The 6000-nt window shown below is 50.6% G+C and overlaps 1 protein-coding gene across 6 annotated transcripts in view; it reads right to left on the reverse strand.

Moving 5' to 3' along the window:
• Positions 1–5153, reverse strand: part of ACSL1 (acyl-CoA synthetase long-chain family member 1) — a 69470-nt gene extending 64317 nt beyond the window's left edge. The window contains exon 1 of one of the 6 annotated variants that reach the window (XM_005671708.3): positions 4885–5153. The gene's annotated coding sequence lies outside the window, so the exon portion shown is untranslated. 6 annotated transcript variants of the gene reach the window in all.

Below are 6000 nucleotides of genomic sequence, written 5' to 3' on the forward strand. Positions count from 1 at the left end.
CTTGCAGCCATTCCAAACCTCATCCAAAAGTAGCCATAGCTATGAAAACTCAACCTGTATGATATACCTGCCTCTACCTGAGTTTGTCCCAAGTCTCTATTTCTTAAATGTTCCCAATTAACTAATCACTATATTGCTGGCCACACCCAAGGCATGTGGAAATTCCCAGGCCAGGGACTGAACCTGCAGCTGCTGGCACACAGGAACTTTCTAAATGCCCCAAATTTAAAAGCCTAGGAGTTCCACTGTGGCTAGTGGTTACAACCCGACCAGTATCTGTGAGGATGTGAGTTTGATCCCTGGCCTCGCTCAGTGGGTTAAAGAACCAGCGTTGCCATGAGCTGCGGTGTAGGTTGCAGACACAGCTCAGTTCTGGTGTTGCTGTGGCTGTGTGTAGCTTGGCAGCTGTGGCTCTGATTCAACCCCTTGCTTGGGAACTTCCATGTGCCTTGGGTGAGGCCCTAAAAAGTCCCCCCCCCCAAAAAAGAACAAGACTCCCAAGCCTGGCTCCACACTGATGGGAAGCAAGGTTTCCTTTAAAAGTCCACCTTCTCAAGCCCACCCAACCAGACTGTCAACTCACACCTTAGGTTTTAAATCAACCTGACCTGCCACCTCCACCTGAAAATGCTCAATCAGCCAGAAGGCTTTGATTGGCTTTTTGTTTAAGTGTTTAAGTAAATAACTGTTTACAGTGAGATAATCATAGATGAAATTTGTGTCAGAAACTGGAATTTAAGCAGTTTCTCTTGGTCTAAAGGAAGGGGAGTTCTCTTATAGTGCTTCGGGTTAAGGATCTGGGGTTGTCCCTGCAGCTGCTCCGGTCGTTGCTGTGGCACGGGTTCCATCCCTGGCCCAGGAGTTTCCACATGCCCCAGGTGGGGCCAAAAAATAAAACAAATAAAATAAAAAATAAATTTAGAAAATAAAAGGAAGCATATTAACAGTTGGGGCACTTATTCCTGCACTAACAAGAAGCTTAGAAGTCTGAACTTTAAAAGGCAAGGGCACTTTTATAATGGTCTTAATTAAGCTCCATAACCTTGGAAGTAGGTTGGGTGAGGAAGGGGTGTGCTATTCTAACGTACACACTGATTGGCGAGAGCATCCGTCTCTAGGTTCTCGTCCACGTGTTCGTTCAAGCCACCTACCAGCACTCTCCGTCTAGGCTGCAAGGTGATAGATAGCATCATTTTTGCTTCCTATTTTCAAAAAATGCCAGACTCCTCAAATGACTCACTCCATCACAGCTCTGCGCAGCGGCACGGGCACTACTGTGGAGGCACCGCGAGAATTTCCACATGTGGCAACCCGCTTCCGATGCTGCCTTTGACCCTCCCGCAAGCGCCGCGCGCAGGAGCCACCATCGCGCGGAGGCTGGGTCACAGCCTGCACCGATGCGTCCACGCGCGATCGGAGCGCGCCTCAAACCCCGCCCAGGGGCAGGAGGGAGGTCGGACCGAGAGAGCACCGTCACCGCGCCGCGGGATCATCCCTCGCATCTGCAGCCCCGGGTCCCGCTTCTCGCCAGGCCGGTCCTCGCCGTCATAAAAATAAGGATCCAGTCCCGCGGCCCGCGTCACCCACACGCCGCGGTGCACCAGCCCGGCGCCGTCCGCAGGGAGCCGAGGGCCGATATCCCCGGCTCCGGCACAGGAAGCGGCGGCGGCTCGGGCGGCCCGGAGGCCTCAGTTGCAGCGGGAACCCAGGGGGCCGCAGGGCAGAGGCCGGAAAAGCGGCACGTCCCGGCTAGCCGAGGGCCGGCTCGCGCGCCTCTGCTGAGGCCGCCGCCTCCCAGGCTCCTGCCGGCGGAGCAGCATCAGCCTCGCGGCTCCGCTAAGACCTCGGGGCCACAGCGTGCACGGACACGGTTCCTCGCGGCAGGAGCACTCACCTCCTCCGCAGGCCAGGCGGTTCGCCGCCGGCTGTCACCGCAGCCCACTGCCTGCCCTGCACTGGCTCCGAATGCTATTTAAGGGCGCCGCCGTCGCCGCCGTGAGCTGGCTGTGCCCCAGCCCCTACCGCTGTGGAGACAGGCTGCTGCCGGTGCGCGTGCCGCGCCCGCCCTGCCCGGTTCTCAGGCCCCGCCCCATCACAGAACACGCCCCCACATCAGGTCCCGCCCACCCGCCGCGCGCCGGCCTTCCCGTCAGGTCGCGCGCGTGCCGGCCGGGCAGCAGGTGGGGGAGTTCCGGGAAGCGTTGGGGAAACGCCTCTGAAGTAGCCCTAACTGTCCCGGGATTTCATAACGAATCCGAGGGGGGCAAAGAGCAAATTGTGGCGGTTCAGCCCAGAAGTCTGCGGTGCAGTTGGAGGCCGGGAGACGCCCTTTCGTGTCTTCCTTCCGCAACCGCGTGCCCCGCTGATTTGGCGGGCGGGGGCTTTCTTTTCCTATTTTATTTGGCAACGATGTGCAGGACTCCTTTTAACCCGGTTTCACCACTGCTCCCACGTGGGGTTTTGCCACAGACCTGGCTGGGAAGGCCCCAGTCTGTACTTCTGCAGCTGCCTGGACATGAAGCAACCGAAGAGATCACCCCGGGTATAGCTGGGGCCGCGCACTGGTTCCACGTCACTAATGGCAGTGTTCACCTGCCAAGTTCTTGGGGCCTGTCTGCTGCTCAGCCCTGGCGGTGCGGTTTTGAGGGCTACTGTCTGCATCCATGCGATGCCCATTAGGGGCCTTTCAGAGGCCAGCTTTTTTCAGGCTCCTAGCCCAAATGTTATTGTTCCTCTTAGCCCCCTGAGGTCTGCTGGTACCTTAACCTCTAATAACCGAGGTCCTGGTTACAGTGGTACTTGTGTCCAGCACTGCATGGCCGGCTCTTATCTGGAACTGCTTTGAGTTTGAGGCATGAGAAGAATTATTTTTATAATGCCTCTAATAATGACAGCCTTTACTGAAACATTTCACAATTATCCTATTGAATCTTCATCATAACCTTATGAGATGGGTGCTGTCATTAGTCCCTTTTTACAGATGAGGACACAGAGGTACGGGGAGGTCGAAAGCTAGTGAGGGCAGAAGTACACTGGGCCTCAGGCAATCTGCCTCCAGAGCAGTCCGTAATAGGCGAATGTACTTGTACTGACTTTGGTGTGAGCTTGTGCTCACTCAGGCCTCATACTCAACCTTAACTATGTGACAATACTCAGGCTGACTGTATGACAGTAGCCTAAGGACTGTCACTGGGCTTCTCTCACAGTCCCAGAACATCTGAACAGTGGCCACAGTAATTGTTTCCTCCCACAGCGTTTTCAGCGCTGTGCTACAGTGATGGTGGGGGCACTCCGCATTCTGATGGCCTCTGTAACAGGTCACTTCTCCTTGAGCTCCTTCTCCATCTAGGTCTTTTTTTTTTTTTTTTTTTTGCTTTTTAAGGCCATATCTGCAGCACATGGAGGTTCCCAGGCTAGGGGTCTAATTGGAGCTGTAGCTGCCGGCCTATACCAGAGCCACAGCAACACAGGATCTGAGCCGAATCTCTGACCTACACCCCAGCTCACGGCAACACCAGATCCTTAACCCACTGATCAAGGCCAGGGATCGAACCTGCAACCTCATGGTTCCTAGTCGGATCATTTTCGCTGCGTGATGGGAACTCCCATCTAGAGCTTCTAGATCTGGATTTTCCATTTAAAAGAAAAATAGGGAGTTCCCATCATGGCTCAGTGGTTAACGAATCCGACTAGGAACCATGAGGTTGCAGGTTCGATTCCTGGCCTTGCTCAGTGGGTTAAGGATCTGGTGTTGCCTTGAGCTGTGGTGTAGGCTGCCAGCTGCAGCTCCAATTCGACCCCTAACCTGGGAACTACCGTATTGGCCCTAAAAAGAACAAAAAGAAAAATGAAAAAATAGGAGTTCCCATTGTGACACAGCAGAAACAAATCCAACTAGTATCCGTGAGGATTTGGGTTCAATCTGTGGCCCTGCTGAGTGGGTTGGGGTTCTGGCATTGCTGTGAGCTGTGGTGTAGGTCACAGACATAGCTCAGATCCCACATTGCTGTGGCTGTGGTATAGGTCAGCAGCTGTAGCTCCTATTTGACCCCTAGCCTGGGAACCTCCATATACCACAGGTGCTGCTCTAAAAAGCAATAAAATGAAATAAAATAGTGTGAGCAGAGTTGGTTCCTTCTGCAGGCCGTGCAGGAAGACTGTTCCAGGCAGCTCTCATTGGCTTGAAGATGGCTTCTTCTCCCTATGTCCCCTTACATGGTTTTCCCTCTTATGTGCCTGTATCCAGATTTCTCCTTGCAATGACACTAGTCAAACTAGATTAGGGTCTATAGTAATGCCCTCATTTTAACGTGATTACTTCAGTTAAGAATCTCTCTCCAGACAAGGTCACATTCTGAAGTTCTAGGGGTTAAGATTTCAACATATATAGGGTGGGGGGCCCTCAGTTCAACCCATAACACGTGACAGTTGTCCTTGGCTGTCTCCTCTTATCCCCTTCCTCTCCAAGACATTTTCCCCCTATAGCATGCCTGTCCCTGGGTTTTAGCCCTTAATGCAGGTGGCTTCTCAGCTCAAGAGTGGGACAGGCATCCATTGCATCTCGAGTCCCACTTCTGTTGGCAGAAACTATTGTGTGACAATGGGAAGCAACTTCATTCCCCAGAAGTTCAGGTTTCTCCTCAGGAAGTAAGGCAGCTAGATGAAATAATTCCTCGGGTCCTTTTCGGCACTTTACAAAAATGCCGACAACTTTGCTTCCTAATCATTTTTAAAAGTTTCACAATTTATGGGGTTATTCCGCGACCATCAGCTAGACTTGCATGGGAGGCCGTACTGCACAATGGTTGAGAACAGAGGCTTTGGAGTTGGGCCACTGTGCATTAAGCCCCATCTCCTCTGTAAAATGAGATTAGTAGGACGTACCTTAGAAGGGAGGTGCCACAAGAACAGCCTATGGCCTCAGTCTTCTCTTTAAATGAATGTTCCACAGTCTATGGTTGAGGGATTCCATTTTGTGACTCGTGGAACAGTAGGAATCCAGTCTTAAACCTCTTTACTTTCTTTCTTCCAACTTCCTCTGTGGCCAAGTGAACAAGAGCCACTTGGATACTGCAGTGGAACGAATTTCCTAATGGAAGCCTGAGTCTTTTCAGTTGTTCTCACCCCTGTTACATTTTGGGTTGATGAAAACTTTTGTGGTTAATTCTGGCTAGGTCCAAATCTATATCTGTCTAAAACTGATCAATCCTCTAGACAAACTAAAGTGAGTCAAAGTCCTTTTGGAGACAAGCTGAAGGGCAGGTTGTCAATGGCTTTATCTCAAAAGCTCTCACAGGCCAGTGGCCCCTGCAAAGTTGTGATGATTACTATTGGCTACAACTTTTGAGCACAGTTCTCTGAACTATGGCCACATGGATTAATAATGGCCAATGTGCTCTCACTTCTAGACCTTGGGAGGTGTTGGTGGCAGGAGGTGGGTGTCACAATATGTATGGAGGCTGCATCTACGTTAGGCATATAACCATTTCTCCCATGAAACTGTAAGTGGTCAGAGAACAGAGAATCTTCATAAACCACCACCACCACTACCAACACGCTGCACGCCTCTGCACATCCTAGCATGGTATTTACACACGGTGCCTACTCCATTGTTGAACTGGACATATTTTTCTAAGTATTCACATGTGGTCAACCAAGCAAGGATTCAGGTTTTGTGAAGTGGGAAGTTTATGTAGTTTAGAGGGCCTCTTCAAGAAAATGACAAAGTTGGATATGAAATTAAATGTTTCTTTAGATCGAAAACAGAAATCCCAGTAAATTTCAAATTTAAAAAATTTATAACACTATACATTTCACCAAAACTAGGGAAAAAAATAAGCCTTTTATGAATTGTTTTTTCCTGACTTTATAATAAGCACTCTCACCCCCATTTTGGCTGCATACTCATTAATTGCTTCTTACTATGACATTTTAAAAAACTTTTGTTTTTTAGAACAGTTTTAGATTGACAGGAAAAATGCAGAGTTTCTATAAACCCCA

Source organism: Sus scrofa, chromosome 15 (genome assembly GCF_000003025.6).
Source record: "Sus scrofa isolate TJ Tabasco breed Duroc chromosome 15, Sscrofa11.1, whole genome shotgun sequence".
NCBI lineage: Eukaryota > Metazoa > Chordata > Mammalia > Artiodactyla > Suidae > Sus > Sus scrofa.